Below are 16,714 nucleotides of genomic sequence, written 5' to 3' on the forward strand. Positions count from 1 at the left end.
TTATTTCTCATCGCCTGTTATAGACATCGAGTCTGTGTCAGTACGCTCCTCACTCCCATGCCCTACTTACTTTCCTTGTAATATATTTTTTCACAGTTGAGATAGAGAATTCTGCAGATGCTGCAGTCTGAATCAACACATCTGGTGTTGAAGAAGCATAACAGAGCAGGAAGTATAATGGAAAATAATTGACATTTTGGCCAAGGCTCTTCAATAAATCAACCGTAAGTTGAGATTCCAACTTAATTCCTTCAGGAAAATATTTTTAACAAATCAATGATAGATCTTTACACTCCACTCTTCTCTAAGTAACACTCTTGGTCATACATACTAAAAATGTCTCCAGAACAGATAACAGACTGAGGGGCCTCCTTGTTTCTCAGTCTCCCACACTTCGAAAATAACCTTGTCACGTTTACAGTATTCTGACGTAAGATAATGGCTGAGACACCTTAAGCAACACTTTAAGAGCACAAACGGTATATACTTTGAAATTATGTGAAATCCATTCCAAAGCTTAACATTCATGTCCAACATTTAGGTTTCAAGTTGCAAATTAAACAGTTTTTGAAGAAAGCTTTTTTCCCCAAACCTATACAGAATGTATTGGAAATATTGCAAGTTCATGAAATAATATATCATAGACAAAATCATTTCTTTGGCAGTTGAACGGGGCACGACTACGCAAGTGCGTGGAAGTTGGCCTGTGAGCCAGCAGGAGAGTTAAAAGCAAGCAGATTAATGCAGCGGGTGACGTAGTAGCAGGCAACAGTGTAGAGGGAGACAGAGTAGGAAGGCTTTGGCTCAAGAGGCTTTGGCGAGCAGAGGCTGAGGACGAGCTTCACTCCAAGTGAGATAAGGCCGGGTAAGTTCCTTTAATTAATTTAATTACCTTAGGAGTAGGTAATGGAAGCAGCATTTAGGGCAGTTGAATGCTCCATATGCAGTATGTGGGAAGTCAGGGCGAGCACAATTGTCCCTGATGACTACACCTGTAAAAGGTGCATCCAGTTGCAGCTCCTGTTAGGGAACTGGAACTAGAGCTGGATGAACTTCGGATCATTCGGTAGGCAGAGGTAGAAACAGACAGGAGTTACAGAGAGACAGTCACCCCTAAGAGTCAGGAGACAGGTAGCTGGGTGACTGTCAATAGAGGGAAGGGAAATAGACAGAATGAGCAGAGCACCCCTGTGGCTGTTCCCATTAACAATAAGTATACCATTCTGGATACTGTTGATGGGGAGGACCTACCAGGGACAAGTTGCAGTGGTTGCATCTCTGGCACCAAGACTGGACCTTCAGCTCAGAAGGGAAGGAGGGAAAAGAGGAGAGCAGTAGTGATAGGGTATTCGATAGTTAGGGGTACAGATAAGAGGTTCCGTGGAAGAAATCGAGAATCCCAGATGGCCTGTTGCCTCCCTGGTGCCAGGGTCCGTGATATCTTGGATCAAGTTCTCAGTATTTTCAAGAGGGAGGGTGAGCAGCCAGACGTCGTGGTCCATGTAGGGACCAATGACATGGGTAGGAAGAGTGAGGAGGTCCTGAAAGGTGAGTTTAGGGAGTTAGGCACCAAGTTAAAGGACAGGACCTTCAGGATAGCAATCTCAGGATTGCTACCAGTGCCACGTGCAGGCGGGTTTAGAAATAGTAAGATAGCACAGATCAACATGTGGCTGAAGACATGGTGCAGGAGGGAGGGCTTCAGATTTATGGATAATTGGGCAGTTTTCCAGGGAAGGTGGGACCTGTTCCAGTGGGACAGTTTACATCTGAACTGGATGGGGACACATATTCTTGCAGGTAAGTTTGCTAGAGAGGCTGCAGTGGATTTAAACTAGATACAAGGGGGGAGGGGAACCAGAGTGTAGGAACAAATGTATGGGAGAAGGAAGAAAAAGAAGATAGTAAAGTTGTTTGCACCGTTAGTGATAAACAGAGAGTAAGAGGTGGAGAATTTCTTAAGTGCATTTATTTTAATGCTAGAAGCATTGTAAGAAAGGTGGATGAGCTTAGAGCATGGATTGATATCTGGAAATATGATGTTGTAGCTACTAGTGAAAAATGGTTGCAGGAGGGTTGTGATTGGCAACTAAATATTCCTGGATTTCATTGCTTCAGGTGTGATAGAATTGGAGGGACAAGAGGGGGAGGTGTTGCATTGCTTGTCAGAGAAAATATTACAGTGGTGCTCTGGCAGGATAGATTAGAGGGCTTGTCTAGAGAGGGTATTTGGGTGAAATTGAGGAATGGGAAAGGTGTAGTAACACTTATAGGGGTGAATTATAGACCACTAAATGGGGAGCGAGAACTGGAGGAGTAAATTTGTAAAGAGATAGCAGATATTTGTAGTAAGCACATGGTTGTGATTGTGGGAGATTTTAATTTTCCACACATAGACTGGGAAGCCCATACTGTACAAGGGCCGGATGATTTGGAGTTTGTAAAATGTGTGCAGGATAGTTTTTTGCAGCAATACATAGAGGTACCAAATAGAGAGGGGGCAGTGTTGGATCTCCTGTTAGGGAATGAGATAGGTCAGGTGAGGGAGGAATGTGTTGGGGAGCACTTTGGGTCCAGTGATCACAATGCCATTAGTTTCAATATAATTATGGAGAAGGATAGGACTGGACCCAGGGTTGAGATTTTTGATTGGAGGAAGGCTAACTTTGAGGAGATGTGAAAGGATTTAGAAGGACTGGATTGGGACAATTTGTTCTATGGGAAGGATGGAATAGAGAAATGGAGTCATTTAAAGGTGAAATTTTAGGGTACAGAATCTTTATGTTCCTGTTAGGTTGAAAGGAAAGGTTAAAAGTTTGAGAGAGCCATGGTTTTCAAGGGATACTGGAAACTTGGTTTGGAAAAAGTGAGATATCTACAATAAATATAGGCAGCATGGAGTAAATGAGGTGCTCGAGGAATATAAAGAATGTAAAAAGAATCTTAAAGAAATTAGAAAAGCTAAAAGAAGATACAAGGTTGCTTTGGCAAGTAAGGGGAAAATAAATCCAAAGGGTTTCTACAGTTATATTAATAGCAAAAGGATAGTGAGGGATAAAATTGATCCCTTAGAGAATCAGAGTGGACAGCTATGTATGAAGCCAAAAGAGATGGGGGAGATTTTGAACAATTTCTTTTCATCAGTATTCACTAAGGAGAAGGATATTGAATTGTGTAAGGTAAGGGAAACAAGTAGGGAAGTTATGGAAGTTATGATGATTAAAGAGGAGGAAGTACTGGCGCTTTTTAGGAATATAAAAGTGGATAAGACTCCAGGTCCTGACTCTAGGACCTGGAGGGAAGTTAGTGTAGAAATAGCAGGGGCTCTGATGGAAATATTTCAAATGCCATTAGAAACGGGGATAGTGCCAGAGCATTGGCATATTGCTGATGTGTTTCCATTGTTTAAAAAGGGTTCTAAGAGTAAACCTAGCAATTATAGGCCTGTAAGTTTGACATCAGTTGTGGGTAAGTTAATGGAAGTATTCTTAGAGATGGTATATATAACTATCTGGATAGACAGGGTCTGATTAGGAATAGTGAACATGGATTTGTGCGTGGAACGTTATGTTTGACAAACATTGAATTTTTTGAAGAGGTTACTAGGAAAGTTGATGAGGGTAAAGCAGTGGATGTTGTCTATATGGACTTCAGTAAGGCCTTTGACAAGGTTCCACATGGAAGGTTAGTTAGGAAGGTTCAATGGTTAGGTATTAATATTGAAGTAGTAAAATGGATTCAACAATGGTTGGATGGGAGATGCCAGAGAGTAGTGGTGGATAACTGTTTGTCAGGTTGGAGGCCGGTGACTAGTGGTGTGACTAGTGTTGTTTGTCATATACATTAATGATTTGGATGATGGTGTGGTAAATTGGAATAGTAAATATGCAGATGATACTAAGATAGGTGGCGTTGTGGATAATGAAGTAGGTTTTCAAAGCTTGCAAAGAGATTTAGGCCAGTTAGAAGAGTGGGCTAGAAGATGGCAGATGGAGATTAATGCTGATAAGTGTGAGGTGCTACATTTTGGTAGGACTAATCAAAATAGGATATACACAGTAAATGGTAGGGCATTGAAGAATGCAGTAGAACAGAGTGATCTAGGAATAATGGTGCTTAGTTCCCTGAAGGTGCGATCTCATGTAGATAGGGTGGTGAAGAAAGCTTTTGGTATGCTGGCCTTTATAAATCAGAGCATTGAGTATAGGAGTTGGGATGTAATGTTAAAATCGTACAAGGCATTGGTAAGGCCGAATTTGGAGCATTTTTTACAGTTCTAGTCACTGAATTATAGGAAAGATGCCAACAAAATAGAGAGAGTACAGAGAAGATTTACTAGAATGTTACCTGGGTTTCAGCACCTAAGTTACAAAGAAAGGTTGAACAAGTTAGGTCTTTATTCTTTGGAGCGTAGAAGGTTGAGGGGGGACTTGATAGAGGTATTTAAAATTATGAGGGGGATAGATGGAGTTGATGTGGATAGGCTTTTTCCATTGAAAGTAGGGGATATTCACACAAGAGGACAAGAGTTGAGAGGGGGCAAAAGTTTAGGGGTAACACGAGGGGAAACTTCTTTACTCAGAGAGTGGTAGCTATTGGAATGAGCTTCCAGTAGAAGTGGTAGAGGCAGGTTCAATACTGTCATTTAAAGTAAAATTGGATAGGTATATGGACAGGAAAGGAATGGAGAGTTATGGGTTGATTGCAGGTCTCTGGGACTAGGTGAGAGTAAGTGTTCAGCATGGACTAGAAGGGCTGAGATGGCCTGTTTCTATGCTTTAAAAGTTATATGGTTATATAATAATCAGGCATGCCTGGGCATATAAAATATTATGTCAATCTGTGATCCATTTCCTTTTTTGTTTAATGCCAGGCCTACTAAATCAGTAGGACAGTTTTTTTTTGCCTTAGCCTTGCACAACATTCCGCAACCATTTCAACTTTATTACATTTGTTTAAAATCACGTTTAGTCCAAGCCCAAGTTACACCAGGAACTGCCTGGATATTGTTGAGGTGGTGGGTAGGGAACCACTCTTAAGATAGCTTCATACAGTTGATATCATCTTGGTTCAACATTCAACAGCCAGGGAAGTAAAACAAACATTACAAGTCTCCCAAGACATTTGGATGGATGCAAAAAGCTGGTATTATTAACTAATAATTTGCATTTAGAATGAAGTGTTGATTGTAAATTGATGCTACAGCTTCATTTTCACTAAGTGTTGCACCTCTTCCAATTATGTAATCGATTTTTACAGGAATAGGAAAATCAAGTCCTCATACTTAGAAAGAGGGTACTGCCTAGACTAATTCTGATAACTGTGTGAAACTAAAACAGTCCCTTCACTTTAGAATAACAACACACACAAAATGCTGGTGGAACACAGCAGGCCCAGCAGCATCTATAGGGAGAAGTGTTGTCGATGTTTCAGGCCAAGACCCTTCGTCAGGACTAACCAAAAGGAAAGATAGTAAGAGATTTGAAAGTCTTTTGTAATGTAATTCCATGCAACATTCTTTTCCCACCATAGATGCTGCTTGACCCGCTGAGTTTTTCTGGAAGTTTTCTTTTGCTCCAGATTCCAGTGTCTGAATTCCCTTGAGTGTCCATCTTGATTATGGTAAGCAGAATTGGCTATCTAATATAGTTTGAATCATGGTGTGAAGATGAATTGATTGGAATTAACTTGTTCTTTTCCCACGTGCTGAAGTTTTCTAACTACATCATTTGTCATCAAAAAGAAGCATTTCTGCAAATTGAGTTTTTAAAGTTACTTAAAACAATACTATACTTTGTTCATGGAAAGTAATGGGCAAATCGAAATAGCTCGAAAGATAGGGAATCGTGTAAAGCAATTCCTTTCCTCTATCAACGTCAATACAATTAACATTGCACATTGCGTACGTTAATACTGTTAGAATTCAAACCGATTACTTGTTGACACTTTATTTTCCTTAAATCTATATAGAGCTTCACATGAATGTTAGTCATCCAAAACGCGGCTGAATAAGCTGGACATACAAGCATCCAATGGTGCCTCCAACTGCAACGCTAATGCCAAACATTTATTCTCCCCGTCCGCTTCACGCCGCCCACTGCTACTTTCCAGACTGAAGTGGAACCTCTACTTGGAAGAAGAAATAATGAGTTCTTTCACTTGTTTGTGACACAGGGTGCTGATTTATTTCGCTCTTACCCCCGTTTTGTACACTTACTTACTAACAGAACCCGCCCTGCAACTTTGTAAATGGGGAGCGTACGCAGCCGGACACATCCACCTTTGGGAAATTATGTAGAGGAATGTGCCTCAGATTGCAGAATGGTAAGCTTGCGCTAATCAAATAGTCCATCTGGTTGGTGGATTTCCTTCAAGGGCAAATCCCGCTGACGGGGGAGCTTTTGGTGGTGGTGTGATTTAAATCCTGTTTGGGAGTGCAGCGAGGCCCTCATGTACGCCGATACAACCGGTTTCCTGACTGATGCTGGATGTGGAATGGAGTAACGCTGCGCTGCCAGTTAGATTCCCAGAGTAGCACGCGAGAGAGAGAGAGAGAGAGCGAAAGGTACAGGCAGACAAAGGTCCTCCAGCCAAGCAGGCGAGTTGAAATGGCGCGACTTGCGCCATTAGATGGACAGCAAGAGTTTTTTTGTTTGTGAGGGGGGAGAGCAGTGAAAGAGCGCTGACTAATCGCTCGTGTGTTAGAGTACTGAAGGATGATGAACTGCAGAAACTTGATGGTAATTGGTCGGGAGCCTAGACGTGCTCTTGCTTGACGAAGAGGCTGCACTTCAAACGCCCTTTAATTTGTGAGTATGGGCACGTCCGCTGGGCGAGGTTGACAGCCGCCTCCCGCTCAGTAGAAATCTACTGTCGTGGCCGCCGGTCACGAGGCAGCCAATGGGATGCCCGAGCCGCCCACGAGCCCGCACTCCACGCGTCGCTCGCGGATGATCGCGTGCCGCGCAGTCAGGCTGCAGCGTTGCAAAGCCGATGTTTTGCAAATAATTTCTCTTTTTCGGATGCTTCCGTGCAGACGCACTTCCATTCCAGCTTATCTTCTGTTGTGGCTATCCCCCTGACATTTTAAGACTTTCTCTATCTTTTTTCTCCCCTTGAAATCTTGATTTTAATTTTGTTTGAGAAAATCTGAAATATCAGGAAGACTGGCGCATATAATGGTTGGGAACGGGTTCTTCTGATCATGGAAAATTCAAACATAAAACCGGGAAAATATTAAGCTGTAATAGCATCAAACGTGCGCGTTCTCTAAAGTCTATTAATAGTGGCCACATTGAATACATTTAATTTTATGTGGGGCAAATTGTGCTGCTAGCATCAATTTTAATGGCTGGTACCATTTAAGAGATAACCAGTTCATTTAATGAACGATTAATTTTTAACATTGGAGGATTAACTTTTTAAATTAATTATCTATTTATTTTCAATGGTTGAACGTCCGTTGTGATTTTTATCTGGAATTGTTGCTTATGTTTAAACCTTGTGAACGAATACAAGTAACCATTTAAATCAACTTCTTCCATGCATAAACCCTTTCAGTTCCCAATTTGCCCGACTTAATTCAGTTTATTTTCATTGGTACCATTGCAAACTTGTCCTGAATGTTGCCAATTCTACTGAAAGTTGTATTTGTTTGACAGCGTAAACGAGTAAGAGTGATCAACTTAAGCGTTATAACATTTTAGAAATATTTTTGTTTGTTTAACAACCTGCAATTTTACCGTTCGTTTGTCACTGAAGGATGTTGCTGCTTTGAGAATTATTTACTTTCCTGCTTTGCCTTCTATAATCCATTTATCTTCTCTGTTGACCTTGTTCTCATATTAGTGTTGTAGGTTTAATACCAAGTATACTAAATCATTTCTAATTAGCTATTTTAATAAGATACAGGAAAGGGCGAGTCAATCAACAGATAAATTTCCAAATCTACTTAGTTTCACTTGACTGCAGCAATTTTAAATCAGTCATGCAATCTCGCTATTCACTCTGAATCCCCTAAGAAAATGCCTTTGTAAAACCCCAATAACATTGGCTTTTTTGAAGCGTGTTTTGTTTGTCACTATGTTTATGTGTTTGAACCTTGGATTCCGTATCAGTTAACACTGTACATTAATTGCACAATCACTTATCACCCTTCTGAAATGAACTAAATTGGCTTTATTAATACTTTACTCCATCTTCATTTACAATTTTCTTGATGTTAATCATTTGAACAGAGTTCATATTTGCACCTATTCCCTGTATTTCTCTGAAGCACATTGTTTTGCAAATTCTATATAAATTGTATCTCACATGTTTTGCCTTGACCTGCCAATGCCCTTCTGAATTTCTTTATAGGGTATTTCACTGTTTTAAATAGCTACCTCCTGCAGTGCACTGTGTGTATGTTTGTATTCTTCTGTAGTTGTAGTCCATCCACTTCAGGGTACAAGGTGTTGTGTATTCAGAGATACTCTGCTGTACACTACCTTTACAATGCATAGTTATTTGAGTTACTTTCCTGTCCGCTTGGACCAGTCTGCCCATTCTTCACTGATCTATCTCATTAACAAAATGTTTTCACCCACAGACTGATTTTTTTTTGTTTCTTGTACCATTCTCTTTAACCTTTAGAGACTGTTATGCATGAAAATCCCAGGCGATCAGCAGTTTCTGAGCTACTCAAACCACCGATCTGGCACCATGGTCAAAGTCCCTTAGATTACATTTCTCCCCCATTCTGATGTTTGATCTGAACAACAACTAAACCTCATGATTTTTGTACTGTGTTGCTGCCACATGATTGGCTGATTAGATTATTGCATTTGTGGAAAGATGTACAGTAGCCACTGTGTTTATTATACATTATATTTTGTGAACACAATTTTTTCTGTGATGTTACTAATGCTCTTTGAAATTTCCTGCAGTATGAATATGGTTATGTGAAAACGAAAATGAATTTAAGAATAAAAAAATCCTTTTCCATTGGCCTGACCATTCTACCTTGCATCAATAAACCAAATTCCTATTCAGCTGTCACAGTTATTTTGTATAAAGTCATATTTTATGAAAATGCTCAATCACTGAATGGCAATTATTGCTACAGCATATCTTCAGAGCGGGAGGCCAGATGGACAGAGTCACTATTTTATTTGGGCAAGCCTCTGACTTGCTTGTGGCTCATTCCGCCACAGGGAGCATGATATGTCCCTGCATTCTCATTGGTGGGTGAAATTTGGTGGCTCAGCCAATTTTGTTTTCTGTTGAATTAAACAATAGAAATGTATGGGGTCTCTAGCTCATCCTAAATGTGAGTAGTGAGAAGCAGAAATGTAGAAGAGAAACAGCTACAGTTAACAGCAAAATCTGCTTACATATTCATCCTTAAAGGTGCTGTAGGGACATATTTTTGGTCTAGTTACTGATGTTCACTTAGCAGGGTAGTGATCTCTAAATAAAATGATAGCAGGGTGAATGCTAAACCTTAGTCTAGACATTAGTATCTCTCATCCATCACAGAAAGTAGAGGTAAGCCTTAATTAAAAATATAAAACATGTTTTCATTGGTTGAAGAGATGTACTTGTTTGTAGAATTATTTGATTCATTAGTCCCCTGCATGGATTTTAAATTCCAGATCAATTGACACTATGCACATTTATATTTGACACAGTCTAGATGTAAAGCAGGATTGTCAACTCCCATGACACAGTAAATAGATGAATGCCATTAACAAAACAGCAGCGACTATAACAAAACAGTCTGCAGTCTTCAGGTATCCGATGACACATGACACACCAGGATATGACCAATATAAGTCACTGAGTTCAATACTGCAACATATTATTCTATGGATTATGGTTTATGGTTTAGCTTGCAGAACACACTTGTAACTCTGAGCCAAAAACCATACAGTGGTAGAAATCCCAGTGAGGAAAGTTTTCTATCTGCATTCTTCACAAACAGTGAACTTTAATGAATTGTGCTTGTTGAGCTGGAGAACCAAATTGATGGAGATATGCAGTTGATAGTGGCAACATCAGTGGCTCTGAGTGTTGGTTATATGACCACTGGTACATGTCAAAGTGTTTAGTGGCATGGGAGAGACTGCAGAGCTCTCTTGGAAGTTGGGAAGTTCAGCAAAATTGTTGAGTTACTGAAGTGTGCATTGTGGCCAATGTTGTTAGTTAGGAAGCTGGGAAATAGCACATTATATGAACTGGGTATTTGTCTTACTCAGTCTCTTGACCCAACTTCTCTCCAGTTCCCTTTGTGACTGTTGACAATTAAAGACAATTAATTAAGAAAAATTTGGCCAGAGTCCAGTAGTTATCTGCTTTCTGATTTCTTTCAACAATGAAAGATGTAGATTATGAAAATTTGGTGCATTTCCACTTTGATTTCCAGTGAAATGTTCAAAATCAGTTCGATTTCTGTATTACTTCTAATTATTTCAGAACTTTAATGCACATAATCTGAAATAATTAGAAATAATAATAGAAAAATAATTAATATCTATGCAACCTAACAGCTTTTTTGGGTTTCTTCATTCATTCATTTAGGCTCCTTCCTTTATTGCTGTTTACTCCCTTACACATTGCTTGCATTTTTAAATTAGATTACAATTTGAGGTACCTTAAAAGCCTTTGGGGAGGTGCAGAGATATTACATGGAATGGATAAAACTTAACATCGGACACACTTTGTTATATTGGCACTCAGTACATTATAGATATGCAAATATTAAACAGGGGTGGCTTTGGAATGTTAGGCAATTAAAAAGTAATCTAATGTGCCAAAGGTCCTGGTTCTATGCTTTCTGATTTCATACACTGGGAAGACAACAGAAACTGTACAGTGGACTAAAACTTACATAACTTAGTTACTTCTGATTATCATCTTGCTTCACTTGATGGCAACTGATGTTTTACATATCCCTTTTTACCCTTTAGTTGTTATATATGGAATTTATCATTTACATTGAATACAGAATCAGAAACAGGTTTATTATCAATGGCATGTGTCGTGAAATTTGTTAGCAGCAGCAGTTCAATGCAATACATAATATAGAAGAAAAAAATAATTGTAAATAAGAAAATCAATTACAGTATATGTATATTGAATAGATTAAAAATTGTGCGAGAAAACAAAAATAATATTAAAAAGTGAGGTTGTGGTCAAGGGTTCAATGTCCATCTAGGAATCAGATAGCAGAGGGGAAGAAGCTGTTCCTGAATTGCTTTCAGTCTTCTGTACCTCCTACCTGATGGCAACAGTGAGAAAAGGGCATGTCCTGGGTGCTGCCTTTCTGAAACACCATTCCTGAAGATGTCCTGGATACCTTGTAGGCTCGTACCCAAAATGGAGCCGACTAAATTTACAACCCTCTGCAGCTTCTTTGAGTCCTGTGCAGTAGTCCCCCACCCTATACCAGACAGTGGTGCAGCCTGTCAGAGCGCTCTCCACTGTATATCTATAGAAATTTTAAAGTGTATTTGTTGACATACCAAATCTCTTCAAACTCCTAATGAAGTATAGTGGCTGCCTTGCCTTCTTTATAACTGCATCGATATGTTGGAACCAGGTTAGCTACACAGAGAACTTGACACCCAGGAACTTGAAACTGCTCACTCTCTCCACTTCTGATCTTTCTGTGAGAATTGGTATGTGTTCCTTTGTCTTACCCATCCTGAAATCCACAATCAGCTCTTTTGTCCTGCTGACATTGAGTGCCAGGTTCTTGCTGCAACACCATTCCACTAGTTGGTGTATCTCGCTCCTGTACACACTCTCATCACCATCTGAGATTCTACTAACAATGGCTGTATCATCAGCAGATGTACAGATGGTATTTGAGCTATGACTAACCACACAGTCATGGGTATAGAGAGATTAGAGTAGTGGGCTAAGCACACACCCCTGAGGTGCACTTGTGTTGATTGTCAGCGAGGAGGAGATGTTATCACCAATCCGCACACATTGTGGTCTTCTGGTTAGGAAATCGAGGATCCAATTGCGGAGGGAGGTATAGAGGTCCAGGTTCTGTAACTTCTCAATCAGGATTGTGGGAATGATGGTAATAAATGCTGAGCTATAGTCGACAAACAGCATAGTGACATAGGTGTTTGTGTTGTCCAGATGGTCTAAAGCCGTGTGAAGAGCCATTGAGATTTCATCAGCCGTTGACATTGCATATGTTACATAAAGCTTTAATTATGGATATTTTATTGTTAAGTTTGAATGAAATTGAAGGGCAGCTTCACAATCATTAACAGAGCAAAACAAAAAGGATCTGAAGTAGCTTAACAGATCTTGAATAAAACACTTGAATTTAAGACAGCAATCTGCAAGAAGACTAATAAAAGCATTCAGTTATGCTTAAAAGTAGTTGAATTTTAAGTACAGAGTAGCTTTTAAGATTTTAAATGGACAGAATCTATAATTTTTCGATGTGATGCCATTCATGCTAAAATACCCCCATTGATTCACCATTAGAAGTAGTGCAAAACTAACAATCTTTAGATTATCTTACTTTTATTCAAATGATCACTGGTAAGACTGATATTGTATTTCGTAAGTACCCCTGACATAATGATTTACTGGGCCATTTCACAGGATGTTTATAAGTTTGTTTTCTCAAAATATCCGGATTTACATGGTTTGTGGTGAGTTTCCACAATGGTGTTTTGATTTTAGACATACAGTACATTTCCTATCTTCTATAATGGGATACATACTTGTATTTTCAGAATAGCAGACCAGACCTCTATTTACTGGTTCCATAGTATAGCCAGTACATAGTTACAAGTTGTGGACTAATGGGATTCTTATACTCATGACTGGCTTTATTGCTAAAAACAGTTGTGGTAGAAAATTTAATTTTTCTAGCTGATATTCATATGCCACTGAACACGTTTGTAATGTGCCGCTTTATAAGAGTTTTTGACTATGTCTGAGTATTAAAATTATGTAATACTGAAACAAGTTACATAAAGACTTAAGCCCAAGAATTCTCCTCGTCTTCTCTGTGCAAGAAAACATGAACAAAATATACTGGGTTATACACAGAAGATCAAGCAACATCTGTAAAGTAAGACCCATTTTGTTTCTCTTGTTCTGGAATTTGGCCTAAATGGTAAATGATTTCCAGCATTCCACTTGATTATTTCTGATTTCCAATATCCACAGAATTTTGGTTTGTATTTGTTGTTTTGCCAAATTATACAATTGAACTTTTATTAACAAAAAATGGTTAGACGATGTCTTGGATAACAACTCACTTTACTGAAGCATGTTGCATATAATGGAACTGTTGAGTGGGTATTTGCTCCTTCTGAGTGTCTTGAGAATATATTAAGGATTAATTGTGTACAGAAGTTGCTGAACTTGTTTTGAGTGTTATGCAAAACACTTTAAAAGAATATTTGACAATATTCCTTTGCTACTTGGAAATCTTTTGTTTTGTTGGTTACATTGTATGGTTTCCTTATATTAGGCTACAGCATGCTGATAATAATAACAGCTTGGCATCATAGATCTATTTTCATATTTCTTCTGTCTGTAAAGAGTTTGTACCTTCTCTCTGATCCATGTGGGTTTCCTCTGGGTACTACGGTTTCCTCCCAAATTCCCTAGATGGTATGGGTTAGTAGGTTAATTGGTCACATGGATGTAATTTGGCAGCATGGGCTCATTGGCCAGAATGACCTATTACTGTGGTGAATATCTAAATAAAATTACAATAAATAAAATTAATAAGATAATAACAAGCTGCTAACATCAATATTAACTGTTCCTCAATAGTAATAAAAACATCAATGTTTCCTAAGAATGTATAGTTTACTATGGATCTCTTGGGGGCAACATCAAATTTAAGTCCACTGATCTGCAAGTTCACTTTGCCATTTAATGTAAATCAAAGGTATTGATTTACATTAATTGGAGTAATTGGAGATATTATCCTCCAGTGAGGTGGGCATGCTTTTACACATAATCACATATTTTATATCAGAAAAAATGACACGCTAGGAAAAATAGTATGCTGTGCTATACCACGTTGTCATATTGACAGAATTTGCAAGGTTCTATAACTCATGTATATTACTCTTAAATCACTGACGGGCGTGAAATCTATTCTGAAGCCAAGCTCATATCAACATGGCTTAACTACATGCATATGCCATGAGACCATGAGCATCATTCTGCACCACTAATATCTGTAACAGAATTGGAACTGCAATTAGATGAGACCATGTCGAGTAGTCTATTTCTGAAGGTGCGTTCAGCAGGATGTAGATTCCTACTTTGATGTATTTTCAAACTGCCACAACAGATGAGCTCAGTCCAGCAGATCTGTCAGTAACTTTTGAAAAGAAGAATGAAGAAAATATCTCATTATTTTGTGGTGCCTTAAAAAAGAATCATATTAGACTCTATCGTAGAGAGTAGATATAATTAAAGTATCAAAGTCTAACAATCATTGATACAGTATAGTAACAATAGATTCAAAAAAGGTCAATTTCCATATAGAGTAAAGGTATTCTTGGATTTATGATTTTTTTGTAATCATTTTTTAGATATTCTCTCATAGCAGGAGAGATAGGAGAAGAAAGTAGAAACATCTTGTCTCATTTGGATGTGGAGAGCTGCTGGGCTGAGTGATTTTCTTACTTGGCTTTGTGATCCAGTGGCAAAGTGCTTTATCCGCTATATCACAGAACGAAACTTCCAGCCATTACAGTACTTAATATGGCTAATATATCCTGCACATCAGTTTCTAAACTGTTTTCCCAACAAGTAATTTTTGTGACCTTTAAGCTTGATTAAAGTAGACCAATGATGCTACTGCTGAGGAATTGGATGAAGAGGAAGTGAGGGTGAGAAAGGTAAACAAACAACAAGAAATTACATTTGATTTTTTTTACAGTGTGACTACTACAAAGATTATAAGTGGTTATACAGGTATTGACTTTTCACTCAGAGGCAAAATCTTCTTTCTTATAGTTACCACTGACTTTTATTTCCCTAAACATTTTAAATCTCTTCAATGTAATATAGAGCTTTAGAACACTAATCTATTTCAAGGCAAACTTCTTCATTTCACTCCTGTGGAAAATTTTAATACTGTGTTGAAATGGCCAGTGAGCTAAGCTCTCAAGTAAAGAAAATAATTTATGAATTATCCACAAACTGTAAATTTATATCATTATAACATTCTGCTAGCTTTAATGATTATGGCACCAAGGATAAGAAAGATTGTTTTGATACAAGCCATTGAAATTGGCTTGACATTAATTAAGGAGTAAGAGCTTCTGCTTAAGCTTAAGTATTTCAAGGTTTTTGAGAGAAATATCCAGACATTTTAGAGTATTTTGTTCAAAGCCATGCCTGTAGTGCTGCAACTGTTTAAAAAAAACAGAATGCCAAAAAAACTTACTTAAGTAACAATATAGATATGAGTAGTCAAGAAAATGGAGTCTTTTGAATGCAGAAAAACAGATAGCAAAAAAGGAAACACATGCAGTTTGTAACAGCCAAAGACAAATAGGCACAGCTAGTTGACCAAAATGAAGATTTACAGCATTGAAGCAGATGAGGGAAAAAATTACTTGAAGCAGAGGTAGTAAGTAGACAGATCTGTATCTTTTGAGTCATAAAAGCAGTGTGCAAGAAAAACAATAATTTGAAAAAAGGAAATAAACATTCAACCAAATTTTATGTTGAGAAGTTGTTAAAGTTTGCTTCTGTAGATTTCAACTAGTTTTTAAAACATAAACATTTTTGATGAACAAGTTAAATTTTAACCTCTTTTTGTAATGTAAAAAATAAAAACCCATGCTCAATGAACTTGGGGCTGAAATCTATCAACTTTAGAGAAGCCAGTGTGCATGTCTGACATTAATATGCAAAAAGTATGAATAAAGGGAGCCTTTTCTGGTTGGTTACTGATGACTAGTGGTGTTCATAGGGGTCTGTGTTAGGACCACTTTGTTTTATGTTATATGTCAATGATTTGGATGGTGGAATTGATGGCTTTGTGCTCAAATTTGTGGATGACATGAAGATGGGTGAAAGGGCAAGTGTGTTGAAGCAGAGAGGCGGCAATAGGACGTATAGATTACCAGTATGGGCAAAAAAGTGGCAGATAGAATACAGTGGCAGGAAGTGTATGGTCATGCACTTTGGTAGAAGAAATAAAAGCATAGACTGTTTCCTAAACAGAGGAAATACAAAAATCTGAAGAGCAAAGGGGCTTGTGAGTTGTTGTGCAGGATTTCCGAAAGATTAATTTGCAGGTTGAGTCGGTAGTGACATACGCAAATACAGTGTTAGCATTCATTTCAACTGGACTAGAATATAAAAGCAAGAATGTAACGTTGAAGCTTTATAAGGCACTGCTGAGGCCTGACTTGGAAGACTGTGAGCAGGTTTGGGCACCTTATCGAAGAAACAATGCACTGACATTGGAGACAATTCAAAAGAGGTTCATGAAAATCATTCTGGGATTGAAAGGCTTACTATGTGAAGAGTGTTTGATAGCTCTGGGCCTGTACGCACTGAAATTCAGAAGAATGACGGGAGATCCCATTGAAATCTATCGAATATTGAAAGGCCTTGCTGGAGAGGATGTTTCCTATGGTGGGAAAGTCTAGGACCAGAGGGCACAGCTTCAGAATTGAGGGACGTCTATTTAGAATGGAGATAAGGAGAAATTTCA

The 16,714-nt window shown here is 38.5% G+C and overlaps 1 protein-coding gene across 2 annotated transcripts in view; it reads left to right on the plus strand.

Moving 5' to 3' along the window:
• Window positions 1–16,714, plus strand: part of LOC132404605 (uncharacterized) — a 98,791-nt gene that overhangs the window by 53,814 nt on the left and 28,263 nt on the right. The window contains exon 1 of one of the 2 annotated variants that reach the window (XM_059988882.1): window positions 6,366–6,809. The exons of the other annotated variant lie outside the window; for it this stretch is intronic. The gene's annotated coding sequence lies outside the window, so the exon portion shown is untranslated. Of the gene's footprint in view, window positions 1–6,365; window positions 6,810–16,714 lie in introns of those variants that run through there. 2 annotated transcript variants of the gene reach the window in all.

Source organism: Hypanus sabinus, chromosome 14 (assembly GCF_030144855.1).
Source record: "Hypanus sabinus isolate sHypSab1 chromosome 14, sHypSab1.hap1, whole genome shotgun sequence".
Lineage (NCBI taxonomy): Eukaryota > Metazoa > Chordata > Chondrichthyes > Myliobatiformes > Dasyatidae > Hypanus > Hypanus sabinus.